We start from the raw sequence: 22,892 nt of genomic DNA on the forward strand, positions 1-22,892 counted from the left end.
ACATTTTTCTGGTCCACAAAAAACTGGAGACCTACGTCCAATTATCAACTTGAAAGACCTGAATCATTATGTCAGGTATCGTCATTTCAAGATGGAGGGCATCCATCTACTCAGGGACCTCCTTTGCGTGGGAGATTGGTTCTCCAGATTCGATCTCAAAGACGCATATCTCACAGTCCCAGTTGCTCACAATCATCGAGCTTTTCTTCAATTCCTCTGGCAAGAGGAAATTTGGCAGTTCACATGCCTTCCGTTCGGTCTATGTTCCGCACCATGGTGTTTCACAAAACTGATGAAACCAGTGATGGCGTTACTCCGATCACAAGGAATTCGGTCCATCATATATTTGGACGACATCCTGATAATGGCTCAGGATTCAGACCTTTTACGCCAACACACGGACATAACGACAGCCTTATTACAAAATCTAGGTTTTGTAATCAATTTTCCGAAATCGGCCCTGAAACCTTCTCAGAAGGTTCAGTTTCTCGGATTTCTGATAGACTCCGTACAGGCGATATTGCAACTACCCTCCGCAATAATAAAAAATATAAAAAAAGACATTCGCAAATTGTTATCAGCCCACCAGATTCGCCTACGCGATCTGGCCCATACCATAGGCCTACTGTCCACCTCTATCCAAGCCATTTACCCAGGACCTTTACATTACCGAGCCATGCAACGGCTCAAGACATACTATCTTCACCGCTCCACCTCCTACGATCAATACGTCTACCTAACAGACGAGGTTCGTATAGAACTTCACTGGTGGCTCCACAACATGGAAGCCTGGAATGGCAAAGCCATTTTCGGATCGCAACCAGATTTCATTCTGGAATCCGATGCCAGTCTCCTGGGTTGGGGCGCTACCTGCTCCGAACGGTTCACAGGGGGCCAATGGTCCCCCTCCGACAATGTTTCTGCAGTACGTTATGTGAATCGCTTAGGAGGTTCCCGTTCCAAGTTACTGTCTGACCTTACCAAGGAACTCCAATTCTGCCTAGAGAGAAATCTCTCTATCAGAGCGGAATACCTTCCGGGCACGGGCAACCTAGTCGCAGACTGGTTCTCCCGCCATTGGAGGGACATAAGCGACTGGCAATTGGCCCCCCGCCTGTTCTATCAAATTCACTGTCTTCGTGGGCCCCTCTCACTGGACCTATTCGCGTCTCAGCTAAATCTCCAGATGGAGGCCTTCTTCAGCTGGCTCCCAGATCTCCAGTCCCAGGCAGTCGATGCCTTTCTACATCCTTGGCCGGAGACAGGCGCATATGTGTTCCCACCTTTCTCCATGATCCAACGCACCCTTTACCGGGTCAAAGCTCTAGTAGTAACGATAGTCATTGTCACTCCTCTATGGAGAGCCCAGACTTGGTTCCCAACCCTACTAGAACTATCTGCGAATTACCCAACTCTACTACCTCGTCTCCCCGACATCCTCAGGGATCCAGCAGGGCTCTGTCACCCACTCGCCCTTCAAGGTCGGATCCAACTTGTGGCTTGGACCATTTCAGGGGATCCTGGAATGTCTCTGGACTTTTGGAAACAGCTCAGGCTCTCCTATGGGACTCATGGGCCCCAGGTATTAGACGAGCTTACCTCGCTGCATGGCGAACTTGGGTCAGCTGGTGTTTGGAAAGGGATACCAATCCCTTTTCAGCACCTTTGACGATCATTCTAAATTTCCTATCTACCCTTTTTGACCAAGGCAAATCCTATAGATCTATTAACGTTTTTAGATCAGCTGTTTCTGCGGCCCACAACCCTATTGATAATGCATCAATAGGAAAACACCCGTCGGTTTGTAGACTTTTACGAGGAATCAGGCTGGCCAGACCCCCTCTTCCTAAATACTCCAATTTCTGGGATGTCACTCAGATTTTTCCCTTTTAGAATCCTGGCCCTCTAATGATAATTTGACGTTGCGTCAACTCTCTGCCAAACTGGTCTTACTCCTATGTCTGGTATCCTTCCGTAGGGTCTCAGACATTCGAGCTTTCGATTTCCACGCCATCGTCTTCTCGCCTGAAGGCGTTACATTTCATATTACCAGGCGTATAAAGACTAATTCATCATCTGTTTTCTACCCTTATTTTCCAAATAGACAGTCACTCTGTGTGGCGCTCTGCGTAAGACATTATATAGATGCCACAACCACTCTGCGTCCACCTACAGGACCCCTTCTCGTGTCCTATGTCAAACCACACAAACCGGTGTTGGCCCCCACCGTCGCACGGTGGATAAGATGGATATTAGCCCAAGCAGGTGTTGACTCTTCTTTTGGAGCACACTCAGTCAGAGGAGCAGCTGCATCCTCAGCCTTTCATGCAGGTAGCTCCCTCTCAGACATTTTGTCGTCTGCGGATTGGTCCAGGGAGTCTACCTTTCGTACATTCTATTTCAAACCTATGCCACATGCTGCATCTTCTATCATATAGGAGCGTTAAAACAGCAAATATGAAGCCTCCTGTCTTGCCATAAAATTAGGGATTATTCTAGTTTTAGTGACTGAATAATCTAAATTTTATTAACGACAGGAGACGAATATTTTCCCTCCCTTCTTTATACCCGCCCTAAGGTAAGTCACTACATATGTTTTAGTCAATCTGTTCCACACACAATTATACACCATCTGTCATAGGTTCACGACACAACACTCTAACCAAGAGTTAAATTTTCAACATATTTTACATGAAAGGTATCAAAATTGTTGTTCCTAATGTGCGTGCCATAAATTGCATTCATCTAGTATGAGAACCTATACTCTCGTGATTTTCCTCTATTTCCCGTTAGTGTGAAAAAATACCAACACTTGGGATATATGGATCCATCAATCACGTTGAAAAGTTTACATGGTTGACTACATCAGGACCTCGACTTAGTCTACAGTTCATAACTACGGTTTACATGGTTGACACTCGTATCGTCAGCTACAGCAAGAAAGAGGATATGGGAGGAGCTTGATGACATCATATAATACTGTTATACACTCTGATTGGTTGAATTGTTTTACATTACTGTTAACTATTTCTTTGCTGCTGGGAGGTTCAGTAAAGAAAGATAAGGAAATATTCGCCTCCTGTCGTTATAAAATTTAGATTATTCAGTCACTAAAGCTAGAATAATCCCTAATTAGTGGTAAAGCATCAGTGATGCTTTATTTATAAATAGCTTTTATATAAAACCTGAGAAACTTGAGTTCAAATATGTACTGAAAAGTTATGGGATTCACAGTTATGTGTTTTAATGCAAAAAAAAACATGTGTTATTGAATTAAAGAGATACTATAAACACTTTTACACAACTATCAGTCTGAGAGATCATTAAAATCTGAATATCTGAGCAATGCAGATTTTCAAACCAGAGACAATCCAGAAGGACTCATTTTATGTCACAATTCAGCTAAGTTGCTACAGACATGCCATTTCTATAGATAGCACACCACCATAGAGATATCTCAGTCTCTGCTGCCGTGGTGCCACTTCAAGCATAGGACACAGTGAACTCTGGGCTAATAATAATAGTAAAAGTTAGACACAGGGCTTTATGAGGGCCCACTTGGGGCTCTCTCCTATTTCAGCCTCCCACTGGTTCCTGTGCTTCTCTAGCTAGATCACGGAATGCAGGCTTAAGTAGTAATAAACCAATCATTGTGCATGCACTGTGGTTGCTATGATGGAAAGCAAAGGCTTTACTAGGACACTGAAGCCCTGGATGTTTGAACCTTTAACACTGGATTTTTACAGTTTGTTCAGGGGCAGGAGGATTTTAGTGTTTTTTTCTAACATTTGTAATTTTACATCAGGCAGCTTCTTTGAGAAGCATCTTTATTTATTTACAAAAGAGATAATAAGTATAATGACCCCGGCTACTTAGGAGGAGGGGTTTGGTTCTCCCAGGTGATTGTCAGGATGGAGTGCTGGGGAACAGAACTTTGATGTACACCCCTCTGTCATACCTACCAACAGTTGGAGGTATGAGATCAAGTTGGGTATGATGTCTGAGAGGGGGCATCATAAGGGATGTGACTTGCATCACTGGTGATCTCCCTAGACAGGTCTGCCCACAGAAAGACTGAAGGGATCTGTCTGGCCAGTCCCCAACCTGTAGGACCTTGCAGAAAGCGCTGGGGAAGCGCAAGAGTACTGTGGTGGAATCTCGGTAAAAATAAATTTAGTAGGCCGAGATTACCACGTGGCATGTGTACGTGCATATACTGGTGTATCGGTCAGTTGGTTGCACGTGGCAAAGATACAATCAGTAGTGTACTACCGGATGTAGTATTCCCCTCCTCCATTGTGCTGGGCAAGCCATGTGGTCAAACAGGAAGTTAGTTCTTGTTCGATTGATTGGGTAAGAGAATGTGTGGGTGGAGCTAATTATGGGTGGAGTTACATGCCTATATAAGGAGCCTACACTATTGTCCGGGGCTCAGATCTTGTTGTATTTTGGTGACATTAGTCCCTCTGAGTCCCGTTCGGTGAACCGAATAAAGAATCTCTTCCTTCCTGAAGAAACCTGTGTCCATCTCTCTGTGCTTGGCTTTTGTCAGTTTCTCCGGTATCATTTGGTGCATTGGCCGGGAAGCTCATCGTTTAATGGTAGCTGAGAAGCAGAGGCGTGAGACGGTCTATCTTTGCCCACGTTCTCTACGGCTGCACCCCTGAACTTCTGCATGGACCTCCCTTCGTCTCGGCGCCACTGGTCTGTTGTCCAGGAGATCATCGGCCTCTACGTAGTAAGTGCTGGGGTGTCCCCGTCGATGAGTGTGAACTCAGGTTCAGGAACGAGGAGGTAAGACGACCGCTGTTTTAGACGGCGGACCCACTAGGGGTATTGGATACCGATTGTGCGGTAGGCCCATAAGGGGTTATTTGGAATCTGCCCCCTCCAGTGGAGGGAAGGAGCGAAAGCGCACCGCTCAATTAAACGCCCTGTAGTCAGCCCGTTTAATTTTGGTTTGGAGTCAGGCGGGGTTCTGGTGTAAATAGCCCTAGCCGGACACCGGTGTCTTGTCTAGACTAGCGTTCTAGGGTGTATATTTTGTTCGCTAGGTTGGAGGGACCGGGAGACTAAGCGGCGTCTGTGTAAATTCGGTTCGCTAGATCTCAACCTATCTTGGCTAAGTGGAAAGGCGTGTAAATTTGGAACCCACTAGACTATTGATAGAGTAGATAGACTAAGAGGGTACTGTTGTAAATTCCGCCCTCTAGTTCGCTATATGTGGTGCTTGGGCAGTGTGGCTAACCAAAACGTATGTAGATAGTTTTAGGTAGTCCATCAAGGTACTGGCCAATAGATTAGTTGGAAATTGTAAATGTGCTAAAGATTGTTGTAGTAGCGTGTATATCTGGCTAGATAGCGTAAGCTCTGCCGTCTAGCGAGGGTGTGAATAGTGTGTAATTGTATTATAGCGCACGGTACCATAACCATGTATAAGTACTGACATAAGTAAATAAGTACTGTCATCTATGTTGTATGTTTAACACCATAACCACTACTAATTGAACTGTGACTTTAAATTGTACTCTAACCTATGCTAACTGTACTATAACTACTGTTTGTAAAGACGATGTTACTGGGGTATGTTATAGACGAGTAATTCAGATATAGGGAATTATAGCGTGGGTGACTGTATAGTTTCGCCAAAGGGCACAGTATTAGTTATTTAGTGACTTGTGTAACAGCTGTGTGTGTACGGGAATTCCCTGAGTGTTTTGTTGTGTGCGTTTCGCTTAGTAACTGTACCACGTGGTGCTGTTGTCGAGGGAACGGGTGTGACCGTTGGAAGTGTGTAGTTTCTGTTGGAGACGACGCTCCATTGTTAAGTATGGGCGCGTCAGATTCAACGATTTTGGATCCCTTAGGATGTCTGATAAAAAACTTTAAAAAGGGATAAGCTGTATGTGATTTTGGGGTAAAGATGTCTCCAGCACGCCTGACTACTTTATGTAGTAGGGAATGGCCTACTTTGGTTGCCGCATGGCCACCACGTGGCAGTTTAGATCCTAATCTGGTACAGCGTGTACACGTGGCTGTATCAGGTAGGCCTGAACTTTACGGCCAGTTTCCATATATTGATTGTTGGAGGCAGGCCGTAAATGACTCGCCAAAATGGATCCGAGTATGCCACGAGGAACAATGTCGCCTCATGGTGGCCAGGACTCGCTTGTCCACTAAGGCCGTAATCACGCCCATTTTGGACATGCCCCCTGAGTCTGAGATCCCTATGCCGCCCCCTTACTCCTCCTCCACCGGAAGAGGAAGAGGAGGTGCTGTTGGAAACGCTCCTCCCCTTGCCCCGCTGTCCCCACCTACTCCCTCCTCTAGCTCAGAGCCCAGCCCTCTTGTTTCAAACCCTCCCCTTCCGGTACCTACCTCCATTAACTCCACATACCCTGATTTGGCGCCATATCTAGTTTCCGGTCAGGCTCCCCCTAGCCCGGCCCAGAATATTCTACTCACCAACCTTCCCCATAGTAAATCGTCCCCATCCCCTTGTCTTACTATCCCTCGACCGGAACCCCTAACTGACGCACCCCAACGAAGCCCCATACTAACCCGACAAATGACTGGTGCCCTACAACCCCGACATTATCATATGCCTCTTCGATTGACTCCTGGCCCGACACATATTAACGGTGACGGCCAGATACAATATGCTGATCCGGTCTTCGTCTATGTCCCTTTTACAACCACCGATCTCTTTAATTGGAAGACCCATAACTCCTCTTACACCGAAAAGCCTCAAGCCATGACGGATTTGTTTACCTCAATAGTCCAGACACACAATCCCACTTGGGCTGATTGCCAGCAATTATTAATGACATTGTTTAATAATGAGGAAAGGACAAGGATAAATCAAGCGGCAATTAAAGCGCTGGAAGAAGTGGCCAGTACACAAAATCAGGCCAACCCAGCAGCATGGGCCGCAGCCCATTATCCAAACACCGATCCAAATTGGAATGCCAATGGTGCAGACATGGTCCATTTAAAAGCTTACAGGGACGCTATTATTGCTGGCATGAAAGCTGGAGGAAAGAAGGCGATTAATGTCTAAGACGGCTGAGGTATTACAGAAATGTGATGAATCGCCCAGTGTCTTTTGTGACCAATTATTGGAGGCATACCGTTTGTATACCCCTTTTTTTTTTTTTTTTTTGCAGTGCATAAGATGTTACAGCTTTACACGGGGTACCCCAAAGGCAATCCTCGTGTTGGTCAGACAATAAGTACATTGGGGTATGCGTTTGTTTGCATGTTTGTGCACATTTTTTTTTTTAAAAGGTCGCGTTCTGATAAGAAGATGTACAACAATATTAAGTCGATTGGTTATATGAGTTATGCAGGCAGGATATACAAGTTAAATAAAATTATTTAAACAAGTAGATGCGGTACACATGTGTAGGTGCTGTGTTCTGCGTGCTGATGTTGCTTATTCAGGATTGCTCCTTAGTGACTCACCCGGGGAGGCAAGGGTGCGTGTTATAATTACATGGCAGCTTGTGGGTTCACATAATAGACAGTATGGCCTAGAACATAGTTGTTGCAGGCGAGGTGTGAGTGCAGGCTGGCTAGCAGTTTCTGCACTGGTAGGGTGCCCTAAGCGCTAGCATGGTATATGTTATGATGAGTGAGGTGTAAACAGTATGCTGTGGTCAGAATAGCATGTAAGCGTTATATATGTTAAAGCCAGGCAGCTATCTACAGACATCTTATATCATAATATCACCCAGTCCGTTCAAGAGTTCGTATAGCGGCAGATTCTTCAGGAATCACTGTCATGGTGGGTCTGTTGCTTCATGGGTGGCCGTGAGCGTATAATCGGCCAGTGCTTGTTTCAGCCCTTCAGTGCGACCCAGTGTCGGTAGTCTTGCAGGCTGGGGTACCTCTCCAGATGTGTCGCCTGGGCTTGCCACTATTGGGAGTCAGGTGGGGACCGGGATCACCCCCCCGGTCCATAGGGGGGGGACCAAGGCCGGATCCGCTCAAATTCGAGCCCCAGTCTGGGTGCTGTGTGGCGGGATAGTGGTGCGTCGGCCGTCCGCTCCACTCACCGCGGGAGAGGGCCGGGGTATCGCAGTCCTCTCCTCCAGGGGACTGTAGCTTAAAAAGCCAGCCTCACCCTGGCTCCAGCAGGCCCTCTGCTTTGGGCGTGATGGTGGTCGGTCGTTTCTTGGCTGAAGTTAAGTTTTTCCGGCATATTTAAAGTTGGGGCAGCAGGAGCTCCTACTGCCTGCGACCGTCCAGCTCGGCGGTCCGGCCCCGCCCCCCGTATACCCCCTTTAATCCGGAGGCTCCTGAGAATTCCCGGATGGTTAACTCTGCCTTTGTCAGCCAAGCCTACGGAGATATAAAGCGCAAGCTACAAAAGTTAGAAGGGTTTGTAGGGATGTCCATAACCCAACTAATGGAGGTAGCGAATAAAGTATACATGAACAGGGAAACAGAGACAAAGAAGGAAGAAGAGCGTAAGATGCGTAGAAAGGCAGATATGCTAGCGGTAGTGATCGCAGGCGTAGATAGAAGGGAAAAGGAAGTGTATAGGGGAACGGAAAAAGGCGAGAGTAAGTGGAATAGGGAACCCCTGAGTAGGAATCAATGCGCATACTGTAGAGAAGAAGGGCATTGGAGAAGTGAGTGTCCACAAAGGGAACAGTATGAGAGAGACAGACCTAGGGCAGGGTATAGTAATTATAGAGGCAGAGCGAGAGGTAGAGGAGGTCCTGGAGGGAATAGTGGTAACAATAGAGGAAGTGTTAGTGGAGACAGGTACTACCCAGCAGCGCAGAGACCCCGCGATGGAGAAGATAGGGACTTTGTGGGGTTGGCTGACACAGTCATGGAGGACTATTGATACCAACCGGGCTCCATCCCCCTTGGTCGAGCGGAGCCTATGGTCGATGTAGCAATAGGGGGAAAAAGGAGTGCTTTCATGATCGATACTGGTGCTGAACATTCGGTGGTGACTGACCTAGTTGCTCCTCCATCTGGAATAACTATCACCGTAATAGGAGCAACTGAAAGAAGTGCTGCTAAACCGGTTCTTAAAAGTCGATTCTGTACATTGGGAGGCCACGTAGTGAAACATCAATTCCTTTATATGCCTAAATGTCCAGTCCAACTGTTAGGACGTGATTTGTTATCAAAATTACAAGCACAGATGACGTTTCTACTTAATGGAACAACATCTTTAAAGTTTAATGGACCTTCAGGTATAATGACACTATCTGTACCAAAGGAAGAAGAGTGGCGACTTTATACAGTGTTGACTAGCCAAAACCCTAAGAGTGATGAATCCTTGTTCAATATACCAGGAGTGTGGGCAGAGAACAACCCACCAGGACTTGCTCGCAATATCCCACCAATTCGAATTGAACTGAAACTTGGGGTCTATCCAGTGAGCTTAAGACAGTATCATATCCCAGAAAAGGCCAAGAAGAACATACAATCATATTTGGATAAGTTCATAAGGTATGGTATCCTAAAATTCTGTACTTCCCCCTGGAACACCCCATTGCTGCCTGTTCAAAAGCCCGGTACAGATGAGTATCGCCCTGTGCAGGACTTGAGAGCAGTCAATGATGCGGTCGTAAGTATACACCCAATTGTGCCCAATCCATATATCCTGCTTGCTTTAATTCCGGGCGGGGCTACCTATTTCACTGTCCTAGAACTCAAAGATGCCTTCTTTTGCCTTCGAATTGCTGCGGAAAGCCAGTGTATCTTTGCATTCCAATGGGAAAATGCTGTAACGGGCTCAAAACGCCAGATGACATGGACAAGACTGCCCCAAGGGTTTAAAAAGTCACCTACCCTATTTGGATCAGCTTTAAGTCAAGACTTACTGGATTTCAAGTCCATCCCAGGAGAGTGTGTACTATTGCAATACGTAGATGATTTGTTGATAGCGGCAGTTACAAGAGAAATATGTCAGCAAGCAACACATGATTTACTACACATTCTCTGGAAGGCAGGATACAAGGTGTCCAGGAAGAAAGCTCAGTTGTGTCAGCCAACTGTCAAGTATCTGGGATTCCATATCTCTGAAGGTCAAAGAATAATGGGGCCAGAGAGAAAAGAAGCTGTATGCCAAATACCAGTACCCAAGAATAGAAGACAAGTGCGGGAATTCTTGGGGGCAGCAGGCTTCTGTAGGATATGGATTCCCAGTTATGCGATATTGGCGAAACCTCTTTATGCAGCTATAAAAGGTACAGAACACGATCCCTTCCTGTGGACCCCTGAACAGCAAAAGGCATTTGAAGATGTGAAGAAGGCTTTGATGAGTGCCCCAGCATTAGGTCTACCTGATCATACACGACCATTCTACTTATATGTACACGAGCAAAGAAGAATGGCTGTGGGAGTATTGACACAGTACTTGGGATCATGGCAACGACCTGTTGCATATATGTCTAAACAACTTGATGCAGTGGCCAGTGGTCTTCCACCTTGTCTAAGAGCCGTAGCTGCCGCCGCCCTGCTGGTAGCCGAAGCTGATAAACTCACTCTGGGTCAGGAACTCTATGTGCGAGTCCCGCACTCAGTACAAACGTTGCTAGACTATAAGGGCAATCATTGGTTTAGTAACAGCCGCATGACTAAGTATCAAGCTATGTTATGTGAAAACCCAAGAGTGCATTTAGAGACTGTTAACACCTTAAATCCAGCTACCCTTTTGCCACAACCTACTGAGAGTCAACATGATTGCCTGGAGGTGATGGATGAAGTGTTCTCAAGTAGACCAGACCTTCGTGACTTTCCCATTCAGAACCCTGATGTCCAGTACTATACAGACGGCAGTAGTTATGTGAAAGAAGGGATTCGCAATGCAGGATATGCAGTAACAACCATAGACAAGGTGATAGAAGCTCGGCCATTGTCAAAAGGAACATCGGCACAGAAGGCAGAATTAATTGCACTAACACGAGCGTTACAATTGGCTGAAGGTTTAAGAGTGAACATCTACACGGACTCCAAGTATGCGTTTTTAACCACTCATGCCCACGGAGCTTTGTATAAAGAAAGAGGACTATTGAACTCAGAGGGTAAAGAAATCAAGTACGCAGCTTAGATATTGCAACTATTGGAAGCCGTGTGGGAACCGAAAGAAGTTGGTATTATACATTGTCGGGCGCATCTGAAAGGAGATGGTGATGTAACCAAAGGAAATCGGATGGCAGATAATGCAGCTAAGCGTGCCGCTGAATCAGGAAGACAGGAATATGTGGAACATATAGCTGCTCTTATACCGACTCCACTGTCTCAATGGACTCCAGTTTATACAGCTCAGGAAGAAGAGTGGTTAAAGACTGAAGCTGGGAAGTACCTGGAGAACAAATGGTATCAGTTAGAAGATGGAAGAATAGTCATTCCAGCATCACTAGCTGTAGAAATTGTCCGGAACTATCACAACGGAACACATTCTGGAAGAGATAGTATGGAAGAATCTCTTGGGAAACATTTCTACATACCAAGATTGTCCAACTTGACTCAAGCCATTGTACGAAGATGTGTGATATGTGCCAAGAATAATGCAAGGCAAGGACCAGTGAAACCACCGGGAGTCCAGTATTTGGGGGGACTCCCTATGTCCGATCTTCAAATAGACTATACGGTAATGCCTAAATCCGGTGGACATCGCTACCTACTAGTAGTTGTGTGTACCTACTCAGGTTGGGTAGAAGCATGTCCTACTCGTACAGAGAAAGCAGGAGAAGTTGTACGATTCCTGTTGCGAGAAATAATACCCCGATATGGACTACCATGCTCTATAGGATCGGATAATGGTCCAGCCTTTGTTCACCAGTGCCTACAACAACTGACTCATATGCTTGGTATTAAGTGGAAGCTTCATACGGCATATAGACCTCAGAGCTCTGGGAAAGTAGAAAGGATGAACAGAACTATTAAGAACCAATTGGCAAAGATGTGTCAAGAGACTCAGCTTAAGTGGAATGTATGTGGGGATCTTAAATGGGAAAGAACGTATGGGTCCAACGATAAGTATATTTGTCCCAGTAGTAAAAACAAGTATGTAAGTCCAAAATGCCCAGATAAGGATTATAATTATTGTCCATATTGGTCTTGTGTGGGGTGAGCAACTTGGGGACAGACAGTAGATAGGGATATGATTGTTACTAAGTTGCCTACCAAACCATATTGTAAGTCTATGGAGTTGTCAGGATCGGGACAGGGATCCAACACGCAGAGTACAAACAGTAGCCAGATACATATACCGGACCTTAGAATGGCCGGACTAACGTAAGTAGTACAGTAGAGAATGGTCAAAGGCAAGCCGAGGTCGAGGGTAACAGAAGACAGGTAAGCGAGAGACAAGCCGAATCAAGGGTAACAGAGATAAGCAGAGTAGAGCAAACAAGCCGGGTCAAAACCAAAAGGGATAACTAGAAAACACGAGCACTGAGTGACTAGAACAAGCTAGAACCACGACAGGGCAATGAGCTAACGAAAGAAGCACTGTTAAATGCCCTGTTCAGATAAGTAGACACACCTCCGACGAGTCCTGATTGGTCCTGAACCAATTGAGTGACAGATCGTTCCGGTTTGACGTCCTGACGTCGACTTCCGGGCGTCATGCTATAAAAGGGAGTCACTCCCTCGCGGCCGGCTTTGCATGACCGGATGGACCGCGAGGAAGAGGAAAAACAGGCCGTCCGGATGGATGAACGACTAAGTCTCTACCTCTCTCGGAGGTAGAGACCTCAGGTACCCTGACAGGAGTGTAACCCAGTCCATATACTTATCAATAATCCTGAACAATTTATAGATAGGTTCGGAAACTTATTTGGGTTCCAGATATATGGGACGGGTTTGGATCCTGGGACAATATTATTTATAGTGATAGAAACCGATACCGTAGCATCCCAAACTCATCAGGTTTTCCATTCTTTTTATGAAGAGATGAGTGTAGAAAATAAGATCCCCCATAATGCTAAAAACCTGTTTATTGATTTAGCTGAGAGTATTGCTGGTAGTCTTAATGTGACCAACTGCTATGTGTGTGGAGGTACTAACATGGGAGACCAATGGCCCTGGGAAGCAAAGGAGGTAATGTATTCTGGTTCTGAGACAATTGAACAAATAATATCTTCTCAAGCCGATTATCAAATGAGTGTTAGAGGTAAATCTGAGTGGCGATTAAAGACCTCCATTATAGGTTATGTTTGCACAGCAAGGAAAGGAATAATGTTTAACACATCTGTAGGAGAACTGACTTGTCTAGGGCAAAAAAAGCTTATGTCTCAGAACCACAAATGTCTCAGAACCACCTAACCCGTTTGCAAGTTATGCCAATTTAAAGGACGTGTGGTTTGATCTATCTATCACATCTAGTTGGAAAGCCCCAGCAAATTTGTACTGGATCTGTGGTAAGAAAGCCTATTCGGAGTTACCACAGGACTGGGAAGGGGCATGTGTGTTAGGTATGCTCAAACCATCCTTCTTCTTGTTGCCTATTGAAACAGGAGAGACTTTGGGAGTTAAAGTGTATGATGTGAATCATAGGAAGAAAAGGGGACCCCTAGAGATAGGTACCTGGGAAGATAATGAATGGCCTCCCCAGCGTATTATAGATTATTATGGGCCAGCCACTTGGGCAGAGGATGGTACTTTCGGATATAGAACCCCAATATATATGCTCAACCATATTATAAGGTTACAGGCAGTGGTTGAGATAATTACCAATGAGACATCACAAGCGCTCAATCTCCTAGCGAAGCATAATACTAGGATGAGGACAGCCGTTTACCAAAATAGATTAGCTTTGCATTACCTATTGGCAGTAGAGGGAGGTGTATGTGGGAAGTTTAACCTAAGCAATTGCTGTCTTCAAATAGATGATGAAGGGCAAGCAATAGCTGAGCTTACTAGCCATATGGTTAAACTAGCGCATGTGCCTACTCAGGTATGGAAAGGGTATAATCCAAGTAGTTGGTTTGGTAATTGGTATGAGCAGTTTGGAGGACTTAAGGCATTGGTAGGTGGAGTCATGCTAATCTTAATGCTGTGTCTTCTCCTACCATGTCTTGTTCCTTTGGTAGTTAGGTCTGTGCAGGGCATTATAGAAAATATAGCAGAAAGAAAGGCTGCTGCACAGATAATGGCCATATATAGATATGAGGCTCTAAATCAGGGAGAACCAGTGCAGGAAGAGGAATGTTGAGGGATTCATGTCATTGGTCGCAAAGTCTGGTCTGGTTCATGGCAACCTGAGGTATATGCAAACTAAGGTTAAGTGATGCATCCGGAATTGTGAAAATATCAGAGGCATCAAAGGGGGGAATGTGGTGGAATCTCGGTAAAAATACATTTAGTAGGCCGAGATTACCACGTGGCATGTGTACATGCATATACTGGTGTATCGGTCGGTTGGTTGCACGTGGCAAAGATACAATCAGTAGTGTACGGAGCATGTGCAAGAATACTGGATGTAGTATTCCCCTCCTCCATTGTGCTGGGCAAGCCATGTGGTCAAACAGGAAGTTAGTTCTTGTTCGATTGATTGGGTAAGAGAATGTGTGGGTGGAGCTAATTATGGGTGGAGTTACATGCCTATATAAGGAGCCTACACTATTGTCCGGGGCTCAGATCTTGTTGTATTTTGGTGACATTAGTCCCTCTGAGTCCCGTTCGGTGAACCGAATAAAGAATCTCTTCCTTCCTGAAGAAACCTGTGTCCATCTCTCTGTGCTTGGCTTCCGTCAATTTCTCCGGTATCAGTACCTATATGACGATACTTCCCAACAGCATCTGATGATGCACCCCCACGGTATTCCCAGAGGATAGTTCCCTGATCTCGATGGATACGGGAGACTAGAGAACTAATTTGAGACAACAGATAGGATACGAAATCAAGACTGCTGGGGAGGGCCTGCTCTGTTAGTTAGGTAGCAATGGTGGTGATACCGGAGAAACTGACGGAAGCCAAGCACAGAGAGATGGACACAGGTTTCTTCAGGAAGGAAGAGATTCTTTATTGGATCACCGATCGGGACTCAGAGGGACTAGCGTCACCAAAATACAGCAAAGTCTGAGTACTGAATACATAGAGTACATTCCTTATATAGCACTGTAGCTCCTCCCACAATTAACTACACCCACACATACCCTTAACCTATTTAATAAATAGAGTCTAAACTCATCCATCCGGTCTAACCACGTGGCTCATCTGATACAAAGGAGAGGGACGCGTAATTCCAGTTCTTACATTCCTGCACCTGGTCAGTACAGTGATAACAGTATCTTAGCTACGTGTAATTAACTTAACTGATACTACAAACACATATACATACATATGCCTTGTGGCAATCTTAGCCTGCTAAACTTGTATTTTACTGGAATTACATCACATTCCCCCCTTTGATGCCTCTGATATTTCACAATTACTTGAGGCATCACTTAACCTTGGTTTGCATATACCTCAGGTTACCATGAACCAGACCAGACTTATCTTATGATGTGAATCTTTTAACACTCATCTTCCTGCATTGGTTCTCCTTGATCTAGAGCCTTATACTTATATATCGCCATTATCTGTGCAGCAGCCTTCCTCTCTGCTATACTTCCTATCAGGCTTTGCACAGACCTAACTACTAAGGGTATAAGACACGGTAGGAGTAGACACAACAGTAAAATCAGTAGGACTCCACCTACCACTGCCTTAAGCCCTCCAAACCACTCATACCAGCTACCAAACCAACTACTTGGATTGTACCCTTTCCATACCTGAGTAGGCACATGCACTAGTTTAACCATATGGCTAGTAAGCTCAGCTATTGCTTGCCCTTCGTCATCTATTTGAAGACAGCAATTGCTCAGGTTAAACTTCCCACATACACCTCCCTCTACTGCCAAAAGGTAATCCAAGGCTAATCTATTTTGGTACACTGCTGTCCTCATCCTGGTATTATGCTTCGCTAGAAGATTGAGTGCTTGTGAGGTCTCATTAGTAATAATCTCAACCACCGCCTGTAATCTTATAATACGGTTGAGCATATAAATTGGGGTTCTATAACCAAAGGTACCATCTTCTGCCCACGTGGCTGGCCCATAATAATCTATGATACGCTGGGGAGGCCATTCATTATCTTCCCAGGTGCCTATCTCTAAGGGTCCCCTTTTCTTCCTATGATTCACATCATACACTTTAACACCTAAAGTCTCACCTGTTTCAATCGGTAACAAGAAGAAGGATGGTTTGAGCATACCCAACACACATGCCCCTTCCCAGTCCTGTGGCAACTCCGAATAGGCTTTCTTACCACAGATCCAGTACAAATTTGCTGGGGCTCTCCAGGTAGATGTGATGGATAAATCAAACCACACATCCTTTAAACTGGCATATCTAGCAAACGGGTTAGATGGTTCTGAGACATTTGAAGCCGACCACCAAGTTGTATTTTTAGTATCATCATCATAAGCTTTTTGCCCTAGACAAGTTAATTCTCCTACAGAAGTATTATACATTATTCCTTTCCTTGCTATGCAAACATAACCTATGATGGAGGTCTTTAATCTCCACTCAGATTTACCTCTAACACTCAAATGATAATCGGCTTGTGTAGATATTAGTTGGTCAACTGCCTCAGAACCGGACATTACCTCCTTTGCTTCCCAAGGCCATTGGTCTCCCATGTTAGTACCTCCACACACATAGCAGTTGGTAACATTAAGACTACCGGCAATACTTTCAGCTAGGTCAATGAACAGGTTTTTAGCGTTATGGGGGATCTTATTATCTATACTCATCTCTTCATAAAAGGAATGGTATACTTGATGAGTCTGGGAGGATACCGTATCAGTCTCTATTCCTATAAACAATAATGTCCCAGGATCTAAACCCGTCCCGTATATCTGAAACCCAAATAAATTTCCATACTTATCTAGGAACTTGTCGGGGTTATTAATAAGTATATGGACTGGGTTGCATTCCATAGACTTACAATAAGGGCTAGTCGGCAACTTAGTCACTATCATGTCTTTATCTACTGTCTGTCCCCAAGTCGCCCACCCCACACAAGACCAATATGGACAAAAGTTATAGTCTTTATTTGGGCATCTAGGACTCACATATTTATTTTTACTACTGGGACAAATATATTTATCATTAGACCCATACGTCCTCTCCCATCTAAGATCCCCACATACATTCCACGGTTTTCTACCACTTGATATCGCCTTACATGCATCAAATAGCAGAACACCCGAAGAATGTACGGATTCTAACACCGTCTTATTAATTAGGGTCCCCTGAGGATCTCCATTCCTGAGAGTCAACCAAATTGTACGAGGTTGATACTCTGGACTGAAGCACTTAGGTTCTCCTACTCCTAAATGGCACACACTATAGTCTATATTTAGGTATCTACATCTTGATACCTCTCCTTTACATTCGTATTGTGAATGCCAAATTAGGGTTTGGGAAATATGGTTACCTGTTCTCGTAGTCTTAATGCATACCTCACAGCTAGGAGTGTCGGTACCTCTACCTTCCTGAATATAAAAACACATATAAATAAACACAATCAAAAGCACATCTTTCGCCGTCATCCTCAGTCTTCGTCCGTGCGATGGAACCTCAGCTTCCAGGATGTGAGGGCTGCAGGGAATGGAGTTCTGCTCGTCTTCACAGGTGTCCCTTCGAGACTTTCCTGGCTTATACACTATGTGTTGGTAAGCGGACAGGCTTTATTATGGCCTTCTCACTCACACCTGTAACAATAAAATTTGTAATCCACAATAATTCCTCGTTACTCCGACTGAGTAGTGCGTTTCAACCGGATCTTGCAGGGATTCTCTGGATCTGCTGTAATTTGCCAAGAATCGACTGCTGCTGGTTTAACCCTGGAGTGATGTATCCACGGAGTTACTTCGGCTACTTTTATCGCTGTAGGGGTAGACAAAAGAACAACATAAGGACCTCTCCACTTGGGCCCTAACGGTACATTATTCCACTCTTTAATCCACACTTGGTCTCCTGGATGATAACTATGAACAGGGGGATAAATATTCACAGGTAATCTATCTTGTACCCATTTCTGTACCTCCTCCATAGTCTTACCCAACTCTACAACCTGCTGCCGGGTAATTCCTTCTCCCAACTGACTCAAGTCCCCCCTTAAGTTACCAAGTACGGGAGGTGGTCGCCCATACATGATTTCAAAAGGAGAGAGGCCCATCCTTCTGGTAGGGGTACTGCGGATTCGCAATAAAGCTATGGGTAAGAGAACGTTCCACTTAAGTTGGGTTTCCTGACACATTTTAGCCAACTGGTTCTTTATAGTTCTATTCATTCTCTCTACCTTACCAGAACTCTGGGGTCTATATGCAGTATGAAGCCTCCACTTTATACCAAGCATATGAGTCAGTTGTTGTAGGCACTGATGAACAAAAGCTGGACCATTGTCCGATCCTATAGAACAGGGTAGTCCATATCGGGGTATTATTTCTCGTAGCAGGAATCTTACAACTTCTCCTGCTTTCTCTGTACGAGTAGGACATGCTTCTACCCAGCCTGAATAGGTGCACACAATTACCAACAGGTAACGATGTCCACCCGATTTAGGCATTACTGTAAAGTCTATTTGTAGATCGGACATGGGGAGTCCCCCCATAAACTGGACTCCTGGTGGCTTTACTGGTCCTTGTCTTGCATTATTCTTAGCACACGTTACACATCTGCGTACAATGGCCTGAGTCAAGTTGGACAATCTTGGTATGTAGAAATGTTTCCTGAGAGATTCTTCAGTACTGTCTCTCCCAGAATGTGTCCCGTTGTGATAATTTTGGACAATTTCTACCGCTAGTGATGCTGGTATGACTATTCTTCCATCTTCTAGCTGATACCACTTGTTCTCCAAATACTTTCCCGGTTCAGTCTTTAACCACTCCTCTTCTTGAGCTGTATAAACTGGAGTCCATTGGGACAGTGGAGTTGGTATAAGAGCAGCTATATGCCCCACATACTCCTGTCTTCCTGATTCAGCAGCACGCTTAGCTGCACTATCTGCCATCCGATTTCCCTTGGTTACATCACCATCTCCTCTCAGATGCGCTCGACAATGTATGATACCGACTTCTTTCGGCTCCCACACTGCTTCCAATAGTTGTAGGATTTCAGCTGCGTACTTGATTTCTTTGCCTTCTGAATTCAGTAGTCCTCTTTCTTTATACAAAGCTCCGTGGGCATGAGTGGTTAAAAACGCATACTTAGAGTCCGTATAGATATTTACTCTTAAACCTTCAGCCAATTGTAACGCTCGTGTTAGTGCTATTAATTCTGCCTTTTGTGCTGATGTTCCTTTCGCCAGTGGCCGAGCTTCTATCACCTTGTCTATTGTTGTCACTGCATATCCTGCATAGCGGATCCCTTCTTTCACATAACTACTGCCGTCGGTGTAATATTGAACATCGGGGTTCTGGATGGGAAAATCACGAAGATCTGGTCTACTTGAAAATACTTCATCCATTACTTCCAAACAATCATGTTGACTTTCAGTAGGTTGCGGCAAAAGGGTAGCTGGATTTAAGGTGTTTACAGTCTCTAAATGCACTCTTGGGTTTTCACACAACATTGCTTGATACTTGGTCATACGGCTGTTACTAAACCAGTGATTTCCTTTGTAATCCAACAACGTCTGTACTGCATGTGGGACTCGTACATAAAGTTCTTGACCCAGAGTGAGTTTATCGGCTTCAGCTACTAGCAGGGCGGCTGCAGCTACGGCTCTTAGACAAGGTGGAAGTCCGCTGGCCACTGCATCCAGTTGCTTAGACATGTAGGCAACAGGTCTTTGCCATGATCCCAAGTACTGTGTCAATACTCCCACAGCCATTCTTCTTTGCTCGTGTACATATAAGTAGAATGGTCGTGTGTGATCAGGTAGACCTAATGCTGGGGCACTCATCAAAGCCTTCTTCACATCTTCAAATGCCGTTTGCTGTTCTTGGGTCCATAAGAAGGGGTCGTGCTCTGTACCTTTGATGGCTGCGTACAGAGGTTTTGCCAGTATCGCATAGCTGGGAATCCATATCCTACAGAAGCCTGCTGCCCCCAAGAATTCTCGCACTTGTCTTCTATTCTTGGGTATTGGTATTTGGCAGACAGCTTCTTTTCTCTCTGGCCCCATAATCCTTTGACCTTCAGAGATATGGAATCCCAGATACTTGACAGTTGGCAAACACAACTGAGCCTTCTTCCTGGACACCTTGTATCCTGCCTTCCAGAGAATATGTAGTAGATCGTGCGTTGCTTGCTGACATTTTTCTTTTGTAACTGCTGCTATCAACAAGTCATCTACATATTGTAACAATACACATTCTCCTGGGATAGACTCGAAATCCAGTAGATCTTGACTTAGAGCTGAACCAAATAGGGTAGGTGAATTTTTAAACCCTTGGGGCAGTCTTGTCCAAGTCATTTGGCGTTTTGAGCCCGTTACAGCGTTCTCCCATTGGAAAGCGAAAATACATTGGCTTTCTGCGGCAATTCGGAGGCAAAAGAAGGCATCTTTGAGATCTAAGACTGTGAAGTAAGTAGCCCCGCCCGGAATTAAAGCAAGCAGGTTATATGGATTGGGTACAACTGGATGTATGCTAACAACCGCATCATTGACTGCTCTTAAGTCCTGTACAGGTCGATACTCATCTGTACCGGGCTTTTGAACAGGCAGCAATGGGGTGTTCCAGGGGGAAGTACAGAATTTTAGGATACCATACCGTATGAACTTATCCAGATAGGATTGGATGTTCTTCTTAGCCTTCTGCGGAATGTGATATTGTCTTAGGCTCACTGGATAAACCCCATGTTTCAGTTCAATTTTTATTGGTGGAATATTGCGGGCCAGTCCTGGTGGGTTGTTCTCTGCCCAAACTCCTGGTATGTTAAACAATGTCTCATCACTCCTAGGGTTTTGGCTAGTCAACACTGTATAAAGTCGCCACTCTTCTTCCTTTGGTACGGATAAAGTCATAATACCTGAAGGTCCATTAAACTTTAAGGATGTTGTTCCATTTGGTAGGAACGTAATCTGCGCTTGTAATTTTGATAGCATATCACGTCCCAGCAATTGGACTGGACATTCAGGCATATAAAGGAATTGGTGTTTTACTACGTGGCCTCCCAATGTACAGAGTCGACTTTTAAGAACCGGTTTTTCAGCACTTCTTCCAGTTGCTCCTATCACAGTAATAGTCCTTCCAGATGGAGGAGCAACTAGATTAGTCACCACTGAATGTTCAGCACCAGTGTCGATCATGAACGCACTCCTTTTCCCCCCTATTGATACATCGACCATAGGCTCCGCTCGACCAAGGGGGATGGAGCCCGGTCGGTATCAATAGTCCTCCATGACAGTGTCAGCCAATCCTACAAAGTCCCTACCTTCTCTATCGCGGGACCTTTGCGCTGCTGGAATATACCTGTCTTCCCTAACACTTCCTCTGTTCCCATTACTCCCTCTATAACCATTACTCCCTCCGGGGCCTCCTCTACCTCTCGCTCTACCTCTAAAGTTTCCGTAGCCTGCCCTGGGTTGGTCTCTCTCGTACTGCTCTCTTTGCGGACATTCGTTCCTCCAATGCCCTTCTTCCTTGCAATACGCGCATTGATCCCTACTCAAAGGCTCCCTACTCCATCTATTATTGCCTCTATCTGGGCCCCGTTTATCTACGCCTGCGATCGCTACCGCTAGCATATCAGCCTTTTTACGCATCTTGCGCTCTTCCTCTTTCTTACTTTCTGTATCCCTGTTCATATAGACCTTATTTGCTACCTCCATTAGTTGGGTGATGGACATACCTGCAAACCCTTCTAACTTTTGTAGCTTGCGCTTAATATCTCCGTATGCTTGGCTGACAAAGGCGGAGTTAACCATTCGGGAATTGTCTGCATCTTCCGGATTAAAGGGGGTATACAAGCGGTATGCCTCCAATAATCGGTCATAAAAGACACTGGGCGCTTCATCGCTTTTCTGGATCACCTCAACTGTCTTCGACATGTTAATGGCTTTCTTTCCTCCGGCTTTCATGCCAGCAATTATAGCGTCTCTATAGGCTCTGAGTTGAACCATATCAGCACCATTTACGTTCCAATCGGGATCGGTGTTGGGATAGTGTGTCGCGGCCCATGCTGCTGGATTGGCTTGGTTCAAAGCACGGGCTCTATCCTCTAATGCTTTAATGGCTGCTTGATTTATTCTTGTCCTTTCCTCATTGTTAAATAAAGTCATTAGTAACTGCTGGCAATCAGCCCATGTCGGATTATGCGTCTGTACTATTGAGGTGAACAGATCAGTCATAGCTTGTGGTTTCTCAGTATACGAGGAATTATGGGTCTTCCAGTTTAAAAGATCGGTTGTGGTAAATGGGACATATACGAAGACTGGGTCAGCGTGTGCCATTTGACCTGCGGCATCGATATAAGCTGACCCGGGATTCAGACGAAGAGGCATCTGATAGTGCTTTAATTGTTGGGCACCAGTCAACTGTCGGGTTTGGATGGGGCTACGTAGAGAGGCGTCAGTCATGGGTTCCGGTCGGGGAGAGATAGGGTATGGGGATGTGGGAGGTCGGTTTTGGGAAAAGGTCGTAAATAAAACACTTCGAGCCGAGCTAGATGAAGCTTGACCGGAAGTCTGAAGTGGCGCCAAATCAGGATATTCGTTTCTAATGGGGGTGGATTCTGGTTCCGGAAGGGGAGATTTAGTACGAGGGGGGGTGGATCCTGTACTGGAGGAGGAAGCGGAAGTGGATGAGGGTAATGAGGGGAGGGGTGCAGGACTTCCTGCGTTTGCGTCACTTCTTCTTAACGGAAAGTAAGGGGGCGGCAAAGGGATCTCGGACTCAGGGGGCGTGTCCAAAATGGGCCT

Source organism: Pelobates fuscus, chromosome 1 (assembly GCF_036172605.1).
Source record: "Pelobates fuscus isolate aPelFus1 chromosome 1, aPelFus1.pri, whole genome shotgun sequence".
NCBI lineage: Eukaryota > Metazoa > Chordata > Amphibia > Anura > Pelobatidae > Pelobates > Pelobates fuscus.